This window comes from Macaca thibetana, chromosome 6, assembly GCF_024542745.1.
Source record: "Macaca thibetana thibetana isolate TM-01 chromosome 6, ASM2454274v1, whole genome shotgun sequence".
Classification (NCBI taxonomy): Eukaryota; Metazoa; Chordata; class Mammalia; order Primates; family Cercopithecidae; genus Macaca; species Macaca thibetana.
The window spans coordinates 46,792,581-46,805,738 of record NC_065583.1 but is presented as its reverse complement, the minus strand read 5'-3'; the positions used below and the strand labels follow the sequence as shown (position 1 = coordinate 46,805,738).

Here is a 13,158-nt window from a genome sequence, read left to right as displayed (position 1 = left end):
TGTCGCCCAGGCTAGAGTGCAGTGGCGCAATCTCAACCCTCTGCAACCTCTGCCTCCTAGGTTCAAGTAGCTGGGATTACAGGTGCCTGTCACCGTTCCTAATTTTTGTATTATTAGTAGAGTCGTAGACAAGGTTTCACCGTGTTGGCCAGGCTGACCTTGAACTCCTGACCTCGTGATCCACCTGCTTCAGCTTCCCGAAGTACTGGGATTACAGGCGTGAGCCACCACGCCCGACCTATGTTTTATATTTTTTTGGAGAGAGAGGTTTTGCCACGTTGCCCAGACGGGTCTTGAACTCCTGGACTCAAGCTATCTTTGCGCCTTGGCCTCTTAAAGTGCTGGGATTACAAGCATGAGCCACCATGCCTGGCCTAGTAGTAGTGTTTTTGTACTGGTTTTGAGATAAATGTGGCCATGGAAAGCTGATACATTTCATTTTATCTCTGCGGCCATTCTGTTGTGAGAACTCAGGGGCTTTAAAATAGCTTCTTGGGAGAGTGACAGAAAAAAATCAGTTAGGTGTTTATTTCCGTATGGGCTTGGCATGTTTTTAAGTACAGAATCTGCCCATTTTTCTTTAATCTGCCTAGTGCCGGTTTGTCATTGACCAGGCACGGTGGGTCACGCCTGTAATCCCAGCACTTGGAAGGCTGAGGCGGGTGGATCACGAGGTCAGGAAAACGAGATCATCCTGGCTAACACAGTGAAACCCTGTCTCTAATAAAAATACAAAAAATTAGCCAGGTGTGGTGGTGGATGCTGGTAGTCTCAGCTACTCAGGAGGCTGAGGCCGGAGAATGGCGTGAACCCGGGAGGCAGAGTTTGCAGTGAGCGGAGATAACACCACTGCACTCCAGCCTGGGCAACAGAGCAAGAGTCCGTCTAAAAAAAAAAACAAAAAAAACAAAACAAAAAAAAAAAAAAAAAACTGGTTTGTGAAAAGCTGGTTTATGATTTACTATCATTTGTTTCTTTCCTTTGGCTAACTTATAGAGTGACAGTCACCCTATAAGTTGCTGCCTTATCGCTGCATGTGACCTACAGGTCCCACAGACACGTAAGTTATTTTTCCTTGTCCTCTTCGTATTGTTTTTACTTGCTTATTTCTTGGTAATTTTGTTAATTTGCCTCAAATCACTTTCAGTTATCATAAAGGAAAATTTTTTTTGGACAACTGTATAACTTTATTTGATATATTTGATGATCAGCAGTTAGTTCTCATCCACATTGACTGGATTTTTGAAAATGATAACAGGTACATAGATAACCTAGGCATAGAGCTTGTTTGGTGAATCTTCATCCTCATTACGTTTTCTGGACAACCACACATGGATTGGTATGGGACGTTCCTTATTCCTTTGGCCTAGACAGCTTTGTTGAGCCTGGTATCAATGCACACATCTGGAATTCCCATCTCCTGCAGATCTGAGTGCCCAAGGGGCATGCTGCTTGAAGCCCACTCTATGCATGCACTTGTGAATGTTGATGGTGTATTCTTTGTTGTTTTTTTTTTTTTTTTTTTTTTTTTTTTGAGACAGAGTCTCGCTCTGTCGCCCAGGCTGGAGTGCAGTGGCTGGATCTCAGCTCACTGCAAGCTCCGCCTCCTGGGTTTAGGCCATTCTCCCGCCTCAGCCTCCCGAGTAGCTGGGACTACAGGCGCCCGCCACCTCACCCAGCTAGTTTTTTGTATTTTTTAGTAGAGACGGGGTTTCACCGTGTTAGCCAGGATGGTCTCGATCTCCTGACCTCGTGATCCGCCCGTCTCGGCCTCCCAAAGTGCTGGGATTACATGCTTGAGCCACTGCACCCGGCTTTGATGGTGTATTCTCAAGTCACCACCTCGATTGCAGAACAGCCCTTCTCATCACCCTTCTTTGCAGGAGCTATTCTGCCAGGCCCGAGTTGGAAATGCAAGGAAAATATTTTTAAGTATTGAAATTTTCTAATTTCGATATTTGTGTAACCCTTGGTTGCTACTAATGCTGTTTTTCATGTTATGGGAAATTTTAATCTTTATTAGATTAACATAGTGTTTCTGAATATCTTAAGTCTTCCATTTCACTTGCCTGTTTATATCCTGTATAGCAGTTAGTCCTTATGGTAATTATAGTTGTAACAAAGAGATCCCAAAATTGCTGGATGTGGTGGTGCATGCCTGTAGTCCTAGCTATTTGGGAGGCTGAGGTGGGAGGACTCCTTGAGTCCACGAGTTTGAGACTTCAATGAGCTGGGATCATACCACTGCACTCCAGCCTGGACAACAGAGCAAGACTCCTTTTTTTTTTTTTTTGAGCTGGAGTCTCACTCTGTCACCCAGGCTGTAGTGCAGTGGCGCAGTTTCGGCTCACTGCAACCTCCGTCTCCCAGGTTCAAGTGATTCTCCTGCCTCAGCCTCCTGAGTACCTGGGACTACAGGCGCCTGCCACCACACCCGGCTAATTTTTGTATTTTTAGTAGAGACGGGGTTTTGCCATGTTAGCCAGGCTGGTCTCAAACTCCTGACCTCAGGTGATCCACCTGCCCTGGCCTCTGTAAGTGCTGAGATTATAGGCGTGAGCCACTGCGCCTGGCTGACCCATTCTCTTAATTTAAAAAATGCTGTGGCTCTGATAAAATTTGCATATTTCTCATATATCTGTCCTATGCTTTTCATGCAGAATTTCAAGGACCTAAGCTCACAGTGATGTTGCCAATTTCAAAACATGGCTTCAGGCTGGGCTCAGTGGCTCATGCCTGTAATCCCAGCACTTTAGGAGGCCCAGGCGGGCGGATCACGAGGTCAGGAGATCGTGACCTTCCTGGCTAACATGGTGAAACCCGTCTCTACTAAAAATACAAAAAATTAGGCCGGGCGCGGTGGCTCAAGCCTGTAATCCCAGCACTTTGGGAGGCCGAGACGGGCGGATCACGAGGTCAGGAGTTCAAGACCATCCGGGCTAACACGGTGAAACCCCGTCTCTACTAAAAATACAAAAAATTAGCCGGGCGTGGTGGCGGGCGCCTGTAGTCCCAGCTACTCGGGAGGCTGAGGCAGGAGAATGGCGTAAACCCGGGAGGCGGAGCTTGCAGTGAGCTGAGATCCGGCCACTGTACTCCAGCCTGGGTGACAGAGCGAGACTCCGTCTCAAAAAAAAAAAAAAAAAAAAAAAAAAAAAAAAATTAGCCGGGCGAGGTGGCGGGCGCCTGTAGTCCCAGCTACTCGGGAGGATGAGGCAGGAGAAAGGCGTGAACCTGGGAGGCAGAGCTTGCAGAAAGCCGAGATGGCACCACTGCACTCCAGCCTGGACGACAGAGTGAGACTCTGTCTCAAAAACCAAAAACCAAAAAAAAAAAAAAACCAAAACAAAAAACATGGCTTCCAAGATTAATTGCCTTCATTTTACCCAGTCTGAAGGGAGGAGTTACAGAAGTCCAAGCCCTTTTAGGCAAATAAGGTGAAGCTACATATAGCTGCAAGAGGTGTTGGGAAGCATAGTCCCTATTTGAACAACCAGGTCCAGTTACTAATATGGAGGGAGAGAATGGATTTTAGTGGCAATCTCTACCATATCTCTGTAGGTAAAGGTTTATAGGTGGAGACTGGGGGGGAATGAAGAAGCACACATACCTACAGGTTACATGAAACCAAACAGGTTTTTGAAACTAATTTAAATTGTTACTAGTTACTTTTAAGAACTTGTTGATTCACAGCCGGGCGCGGTGTCTCAAGCCTGTAATCCCAGCACTTGGGAGGCCGAGACCATCCTGGCTAACAGGGTGAAACCCCGTCTCTACTAAAAAATACAAAAAGCTAGCCGGGCGAGGTGGCGGGCACCTGTAGTCTCAGCTACTCGGGAGGCTGAGGCAGGAGAATGGCGTGAACCCGGGAGGTGGAGCTTGCAGTGAGCTGAGATCCCGCCACTGCACTCCAGCCTGGGCGACAGAGCGAGACTCCGTCTCAAAAAAAAAAAAAAAAGTATTAATTCACTAAAGATCTGAATATCATCTTTGAGCCAAGCACTATTCTGAGTACACTAGACTACTTCCTGGTTTATAGTCTAGTGAAAGGTTTGGACAAGTGAAGAATTTATACAATATGAAAGGCCAGGTGCTTGTGGCTCACACCTGTAATTCTATCACTTTGGGAGGCCAAGGCAGGTAGACTGCTTGATCCCAAGAGTTCGAAACCAGCCTGGGTGACATGGCAAAACCCCATCTCAGCAAAAATCAGCCGGGCGTGGTGGCTTGTGCCTGTAGTCTCAGCTACTCCAGAGGCTGAGACGGGAGGATTCCCTGACCCTGGAAGGTTGAGGCTGCAGTGAGCCCAGCTGTGATTGCACCAGTGCACTCCAGCCTGAGTGACAGAGTAAGATTCTGTCTCAAAAAACATATATATGATGACTACTACTATTTCTGGAGTAAATGGGGGTAGGTGGGAGTGGGGGTTCCAACAGTACCTAAAAAGAAATAACATTTAAGCTAAGAGTAGAGATTGGTATGTGGAGAGAAGAGACTGTTAAAGAAAGGAAACACACGCAAAAGCCTGGAAAGCACGACATTCTTTCAGCAAGTAAATGTGTATGGTAGGTGGTGGTAATGGACAAGCGCTGGGAAGGGGAGATGAAACAGACTAGATCATAGAAGGGCCCTGAAAATCAGTCTAAAGAGTTTCTGATTTCTTCTGAGGACAAATGACGAGCCATTGGAAGAATTTAAGTAAGGTCATGACTTGCTCTTATTTATAGCTTAGGTTGGCTTGGAGGAGCAGAGGTCAGAGTCAGGCACAGTAGTAAAGTCTCATTTGGATGAGCTACTCAGATTAGGTTTGGGACAGTGAGGAAGAAAGAAGTGAACAAATTGTGATCTGAGATATATAGAAGTAATAAAACTTGGTGCCAGGAATAAACACAAGAGGAGTCTAAGATGATGCCCAGTTTCTGACTTGAGTAGCAACGTAGTATTAACTAGTCCACAGAGCAGTGTGTGTGCCTGCATGCATGTGCACAGAAGGTGAGGGGAGGTGGTTAGGAGTGTATCCAAGCCAAATATGACAGGTTAAGATGACTCCTGCCTATATAAAGACATGATTTTTTTCTAGTTTAGCCCAAAATCTACCCTTTATAGATGAAAGTGGATTTTTTTTTTTTTTTGAGACGGAGTCTCGCGCTGTGTCACCTAGGCTGGAGTGCAGTGGCGCGATCTCGGCTCACTGCAAGCTCCGCCTCCCAGGTTCACGCCATTCTCCTGCCTCAGCCTCCAAGTAGCTGGGACTACAGGCGCCCGCCACCACGCCCGGCTAGTTTTTTTTTTTGTATTTTTAGTAGAGACGGGGTTTCACCATGTTAGCCAGGATGGTCTCGATCTCCTGACCTCGTGATCCACCCGCCTCGGCCTCCCAAAGTGCTGGGATTACAGGCTTGAGCCACCGCGCCCGGCCAAAAGTGGATATTATTTTTATAGCTGATGGAGGGTATGGGGCAAAAAGGAACTACTCTTATACATAGAGATGCTGATATGTTTTAAGTAGAAACCCATTTTAATTAATATTTATTTATTTATTTATTTTTTATTTTATTTATTTATTTATTTATTTTTGAGACGGAGTCTCGCTCTGTCACCCAGGCTGGAGTGCAGTGGCCGGATCTCAGCTCACTGCAAGCTCCGCCTCCCGGGTTCACGCCATTCTCCTGCCTCAGCCTCCCGAGTAGCTGGGACTACAGGCGCCTGCCACCTCGCCCGGCTAAGTTTTTGTATTTTTAGTAGAGACGGGGTTTCACTGTGTTAGCCAGGATGGTCTCGATCTCCTGACCTCGTGATCCGCCCGTCTCGGCCTCCCAAAGTGCTGGGATTACAGGCTTGAGCCACCGCGCCCGGCCTTATTTATTTATTTTTGAGATGGAGTCTCGCTCTGTTGCCCAGGCTGGAGTGCAGTGGCGCCATCTCGGCTCACTGCAAGCTCCGCCTCCCGGGTTCACGCCATTCTCCTGCCTCAGCCTCCCGAGTAGCTGGGACTACGGGCATGTGCCACCACGCCCGGCTAATTTTTTTGTAGTTTTAGTAGAGACGGGGTTTCACTGTGTTAGCCAGGAAGGTCTTGATCTCCTGACCTCGTGATCCGCCCACCTTGGCCTCCCAAAGTGCTGGGATTACAGGCGTGAGCCACCGTGCCCATCCTAATTAGTAGTAATAATTTTCTATGTTTTCAGTTGACTTAACAAATTAAACAAACCTTAATAGTGTCTGAGCATCTGTTCTACAATGTGGCAGCTACCATACCAAACAAGACGTCTGTATCCTCAAGGAACTCGTATTAGAAAACAAATGCCAGCCAGGCGCAGTGGCTCAGGCCTGTAATTCCAGAATTTTGGGAGGCCGAGGTGGGGGGACCATGAGGTCAGGAGATCGAGACCATCCTGGCTAACATGGTGAAACACCGTCTCTATTAAAAAAACACAAAAACTTGGCCGGGCGCGGTGGCTCAAGCCTGTAATCCCAGCACTTTGGGAGGCCGAGACGGGCGGATCACGAGGTCAGGAGATCGAGACCATCCTGGCTAACATGGTGAAACCCCGTCTCTATTAAGAAATACAAAAAACTAGCCGGGCGAGGTGGCGGGCGCCTGTAGTCCTAGCTACTCGGGAGGCTGAGGCCGGAGAATGGCGTAAACCCGGGAGGCGGAGCTTGCAGTGAGCTGAGATCCGGCCACTGCACTCCAGCCTGGGTGACAGAGCGAGACTCCGTCTCAAAAAAAAAAAAAAAAAAACACACAAAAACTTAGCCGGGCGTGGTGGCGGGCACCTGTAGTCCCAGCTACTCGGGAGGCTGAGGCAGGAGAATGGTGTGAACCCAGGAGGCGGAGCTTGCAGCGAGCCGAGATGGCGCCACTGCACTCCAGCCTGGGAGACAGAGCGAGGTTCTGTCTGAAAAAAAAAAAAAAAAAAAAAAGTAAAAAGAGAAAACAAACGTCTTAAAATGTGTAAAACTTAAACCATATAATGTCAATTTTTATTCACTCTGATATTTTAAACATGCTTTATCTCATAAATTAGCTAATGATTTTAGTGCATAGCAAATGAAACTACAGTCCATCTGCCTATTCCTAAGCTTTAGGTGAATTTTTAGACGATTTCACCAAAAAAGCTGGTTATTGTGTTTATCTCTTTAAGTTCAGAAGTATCAGATTAAAAAATCATTCATAAATCATGATGATGGTGGATTTTTTTTTTTTTTTTTTTGAGACTGGGTCTCACTTCGTCACCTAGGCTGGAGTGCTCACTGCAACCTCTGCCTCCTGGGCTCAAGCAATCTATCCACCTCAACCTCCTGAGTAGCTGGACTACAGGCACATACCACCACACCCAGCTATTTTTTGTATGTTTTGGAGAGATGGGTGTTTCGCCTCATTGCCCAGGATGGTCTCGAACTCCTGGACTCAAGTGATCTGCCTGGGCCCCCCAAAGTACTGGGATTACAGGCATGAACCACCTTGACCAGCTGATGGTGGCTTTTAAATCATGTTGGGAGCTACTTAAATGGCTGGTGTGCTTCCTGTCACATAATAAAAACAAATAACTGTTGGGCGCAGTGACTCACGCCTGTAATCCCAGCACTTTGGGAGGCCGAGGTGGGAGGATCAGTTGAGGTCAGGAATTCAACACCAGCCTGGCCAACGTGGTGAAACCCCGTCTCTACTAAAAATACAAAAAAATTAGCCTGGCACTGTGGTGTGTGCCTGTAATCCCAGCTACTCAGGAGGCTGAGGCAGGAGAATTGCTTGAACCTGGGGGCCAGAGGTTGCAGTAAGCTGAGATTGCACCACTGCACTCCATCCTGGGCAAAAGAGCAAGACTCCATCTCAAAAAGAAAAAATAAATAAATAATAAAAATAAAAACAAATAACTACAAAGTGCTATTGCATCCTCATTATGCCAGGTACAGAATGAATGATGACTGAAGCAGATTATGATTTTTTCAGAGTAACTCACTGTAGGGCTGTCAGAAAAATGCCAAAAAGAGGGCTTTTTTTTAAAGTTGTGTTAAAAATTTTTTTTGGAAACTTCAAATATATACAAAAAGTAAAAATAGAGTATAATGACCTTCTATGTGTCCATCACCAAGCTTTAGCAATTAAAAAGTTAAGACCTTTCATGAATATACCTGCTTTTGAAATAAAAACCGGAAAAAAATTAAAGAACAATTCAAGACCTATCTACACTCCCTGTCCCTCTCAGTTATTTTAAAGCAAATTATCCAAGTCATATTTTATCCTAAAATGTTTTAGTACATATATCTAAAAATAAAGACTTTTTTTGTTGTTGTTTTGTTTGAGTCGGAGTCTCGCTCTGTCGCCCAGGCTGGAGTGCAATGGCATGATCTCAGCTCATTGCAACCTCTGTCTCCTGGGTCCAAGCAATTCTGCCTCAGCCTCTCGAGTAGCTGGGATCACAGATGCCCGTCACCACCCGGCTAATTTTTGTATTTTTAGTAGAGACAGGGTTTCACCATGTTGGCCAGGCTGGTCTCGAACTCCTGACCTCGTGATCTGCCTGCCTCGGCCTCCCAAAGTGTTGGGATTACAGGCGTGAGCCACCATGCCCGGCCTAAAGACTTTCTTCAAAGCATAAGCACAATACCATTATTATACTTTAAAAAAATCAACAATGTTCGTAAATATCAAGCATCTAGTGTTAAAATTGTCCAATTGTTTCCAGCATTTAAAAAATGTTTTTTAGTTGTTATTTCTTTTTATTATATTTATTTATTATTTTTTGAGAGGGAGTCTTGCTCTGTCGCCCAGGCTGGAGTGCAGTGGCAGATCTCCGCTTACTGCAACCTCCACCTCCCAGGTTCAAGTGATTCTCCTGCCTCAGCCTCCCGAGTAGCTGGGAATACAGGTGTGGGCCATCATGCCTAGCTACTTTTTGTATTTTTACTAGAGGCAGGGTTTCCCCATGTTGGCCACAATGGTCTCCAACTCTTGACCTCATGATCCGCCCACCTCGGCCTCCCAAAATGCTGGGATTACAGGTGTGAGCCACCGTACCTGGCTACTTCTTTTTATTGAAGTATAATTTACATATCATAAATTTCACCTATTGTTAATTGTGTGTGTGTGTGTGTGTGTGTGTGTGTGTGTATGTGTGGCTATCCAATTAATCTAGCACAATTTGGTGAAAAGACTATCCTTTCCTTTTTTTTTTTTTTTTTTTGAGGCAGAGTCTCACACTGTTACCTGGGCTGGTGTGCAGTGGCGCGATCTTGGCTCACTGCAAGCTCCACCTCCCAGGTTCATGGCATTCTCCTGCCTCAGGCTCCCGAATACCTAGGATTACAGGCGTCCACCACCACACCTAGCTAATTTTTGTATTTTTAGTAGAGACAGGGTTTCACCGTGTTAGCCACGCTGGTCTCGAACTCCTGACCTTGTGATCTTCCTGCCTCGGCCTCCCAAAGTGCTGGGATTACAGGAGTCAGCCACTGCACCGGCTATCCTTTCCATCTGGAATTGCTTTGTCATGTTTACTGATCAGTTGACTGTAGATGTGTAGGTGTACATCTGGGCTAACTTGTCTAATTTGGTGATCTGTCTGCTGATACTTATGCCAATACCATAGTCTTGATTACTAAAGTTTAATTAAAGTTTTGAAATCAGGTAATGTAAATCTTCCTACTTTTTTTCTGAGATGGAGTCTTGCTCTGTCGCCCAGGCTGGAGTGCAGTGGCACAATCTCGGCTCACTGCAACCTCCGCCTCCTGGGTTCACGCCATTCTCCTGCCTCAGCCTCCCGAGTAGCTGGGACTATAGGTGCTCGCCACTACGCCCGGCTAATTTTTTGTATTCTTTAGTAGAGATGGAGTTGCACTGTTAGCCAGGATGGTCTCGATCTCCTGACCTCGTGATCCACCCGCCTCGGCCTCCCAAAGTGCTGGGATTACAGGCGTTAGTCACCGCACCCAGCTGTCTTCCTACTTTTTCAAAATCATTTTGGTTGTTTCATATAGATTTCAGGATCAGTTTGTCAATTTCTACAAATCTCTAGGATTTTGTTAGGGGTTGTATTATATCTATAGATCAATTTGGACAGAATTGCAATCATAACAATATTGTCTTTCAATCCGGAACATAGTATGTCTCTCCGTTGATTTTCATCTGTCTTGATTCTTTCAGGAGTGTTTTACATGTTTTAGTGTACAAACCTTGCACTTCTTTTGTTGAATTCAGTCTTAGGTATTTTGTTATTTTTGATGCTACTGTGAATGGAATTATTTCTTTTTGATTTTTGATGGCATATATAAATACAGTCTATTTTTTGCATATTGACATTCTATCTGGCAACCTTCCAAAACTCACTTATTACCTCTGGTAGTTTGTTGTTGTTGTTGTTAATTTTTAAACTGTTAAAACATTTTTTAGGCCGGGTGCGGTGGCTCACGCCTGTAATCCTAGCACTTTGGGAGGCCAAGGCAGGTGGATCACCTGAGGTCAGGAGTTCAAAACCAGCCTGACCAATATGGAGAAACCCTGTCTCTACTAAAAATACAAAATTAGGTGGGCATGGTGGTGCATGCCTGTAATCCCAGCTACTTGGGAGGCTGAGGCAGGAGAATAGTTTGAACCCAGGAGGCAGAGGTTGCGGTGAGCCGAGATCGCGCCATTGCACTCCAGCCTGGGCAACAAGAGTGAAACTCCTCCTTGAGGGGGAAAAAAAAAATTGCTGGTACGTAGGTGTACATATTTATGGAGTAAATGAGTTTCTTTTTTTGTTTTTTGAGACAAGAGTCTTGCTCTGTTGCCGAGGTTGGAGTGCAGTGGTGGGATCTCAGCTTACTGCAACTTCCACCCCACCGGAGTTTTTTTTTTTGTTTTTGTTTTTAGAATTGGAGCCTCATTCTGTTGCCCAGCTTGGAGTACAGTGGACTGATCTTGGCTCACTGTAACATCCACCTCCCGGGTTCAAGCAATTCTCCTGCTTCAGCCTCCCATTGGCGGGGACTACAGGCACATGCCGCCATGCCTGGCTAATTTCTTTTGTATTTTAGTAGAGACGGGGTTTCATCGTGTTGCCCAGGCTGGTCTCAGGAGCTCAGGCAATCTGCCAGCTTCAGCATCCCAAAGTACTAGGATTATAGGCCTGAGTCACCGCACCCAGCCACCCCCTGGGTTTTAAGTGATTCTCCTGCCTCAGCCTTCCAGGTAGCAGGGATTACAAGCATAGGCCACCACGCCCGGCTAAGTATTGTATTTTTTAGTAGAGGTGGGGTTTCATCATGTTGGTCAGGCTGGTCTTGAACTCCTGGCCTCAAGTGATCCGCTCACCTCAGCCTCCTTAAGTGCTGGGATTACAGGCCTGAGCCACCGCGCCTGGCCCAGAGATGTTTGGATACAGGCATGCAATGTGAAATAAGCACATCAGGGAGACTGGAGTATCCATGCACTCAAGAATTTATCCTTTGATTTACAAGTAATCCAGTTGCCTTCTTTTTTTTCTTTTTTTTGAGATGGAATTTCACTCCTGTTGCCCAGGCTGGAGCTCAACCTCTGCCTTTCGGTTTCAAGCGATTCTCCTGCCCCAGCATCCTGAGTAGCTGGGATTACAGGCATGCAGCCACTATGCCCTGCTAATTTCGTATTTTAAGTAGAGACGGGTTTTTCCATGTTGGTCAGGCTGATCTCGAACTTGTGACCTCAGGTGATCAGTCCGCCTCAGCCTCCCAAAGCGCTGGGATTACAGGCATGAGCCACTGCGCCTGGTCGACGAGTTTTTAAAAATTTTGTATCAGTATGAACTCATAGATGTTAACATATGCAGTATATTTCAGTCTATTGAAATTTTTCATTTTTATGCTCAAATCATCCCATCTTTGGCAAGTAGGAGCCAGTTTGGTTCTTCAGTCATTCTGAATGACCCTAGTACCCTGGTATTCTTTTATTTATTTATTTATTTACTTATATATTTGAGTTTTGCATTTTGATATAAGACGTCTTAGACTCACAGAAAGGCCTTTTGAGATAGCAAGACAAATTTGGCGGATTTAATTTCAGCCAAAGGAAGAGAATAATGTCAGCTTTTCTCTCCTCACCCCCAGAAACTTGAAAGAAACCAGGACAATTGTGAAGGCAGTTTTCTCACTGAAAAGAAGTGCACGTTGGTGGTGAGACAGTTAAATGAGGATTCTAACCTGTGGACTGCACTGGTTGTCACTAGAGGGGGTATATACAGTATTTATTCAAAGACGTCCAAGCCTGTAATCCCAGCACTTCGGGAGGCCGAGGCGGGAAGATTGCTTGAGCCCAGGAGTTTGAAACCAACTTGGGTCAAACAGTGATACCTCATCTCTAGAAAAAAATAAAAAAACGGGGTGGAAAGATCGCTTGAGCCCAAGGAGTTGTGGCTGCAATGAGCCATAAGTGAACAACTGTACCTGGGTGACAGAGTGAGACTGTGCCTAAAAAAATAAAAAATAAAAAATAAAAAAATGGAAAGACAATTCTAACATCCAGTTCTAACATCTGTAAGCGTATCTGTCCAAGCACAGAGCTAAACTAAAAACACAGAAAGGGGCTGGGTGCAGTGGCTCACACCTATAATCCCAGCACTTTGGGAGGCTAAGGCGGGTGGATCACCTGAGGTCAGGAGTTTGAGACCAGCCTGACTGACATGGTGAAACCCCGTCTCTACTAAAAATATAAAATTAGTCGGGCGTGGTGGCACATGCTTGTAATCCCAGCTACTTGGGAGGCTGAGGTAGGAGAATTGCTTGAACCTGGGGAGGTGGATGTTGCGGTGAGCCAAGATCGCACCACTGCACTCCAGCCTGGGCAACGAGAGCAAAACTCTTGTCTCAAAAAATCAAACAAATACACACACAGGAAAGGAAAGGGCATAATAAAAAGGAAGGAGTATTAACCACAGGGCATCCATGTTGGAGTATCCAGATCAGCCTCCTTTTCATTAATCATAAATCCCCTGGTGCTCTCTCCTGTTGGCTTTTCATGCACCTTCAAATCACGTATGGGGGTGTGAGAAAGACAGTTAAAAAAGGAAAGGTTTGTTATTCCACCGTTAGGGGTGAGGGAGATACTTAGCCAAGTGATGACTAGTAATAAGCTCTAAAACTGTGGGCCGTTTTATCCATGTTCATTGTTTCATATTCTTCTGGACCCACAAGATGGCA

The 13,158-nt window shown here is 45.7% G+C and overlaps 1 protein-coding gene across 1 annotated transcript in view; it reads right to left on the bottom strand.

Annotated features, from left to right (window-relative positions):
• The window catches only part of SAR1B (secretion associated Ras related GTPase 1B), a 1,003,791-nt gene that overhangs the window by 266,106 nt on the left and 724,527 nt on the right, over window positions 1-13,158 (bottom strand). The window lies entirely within an intron of this gene.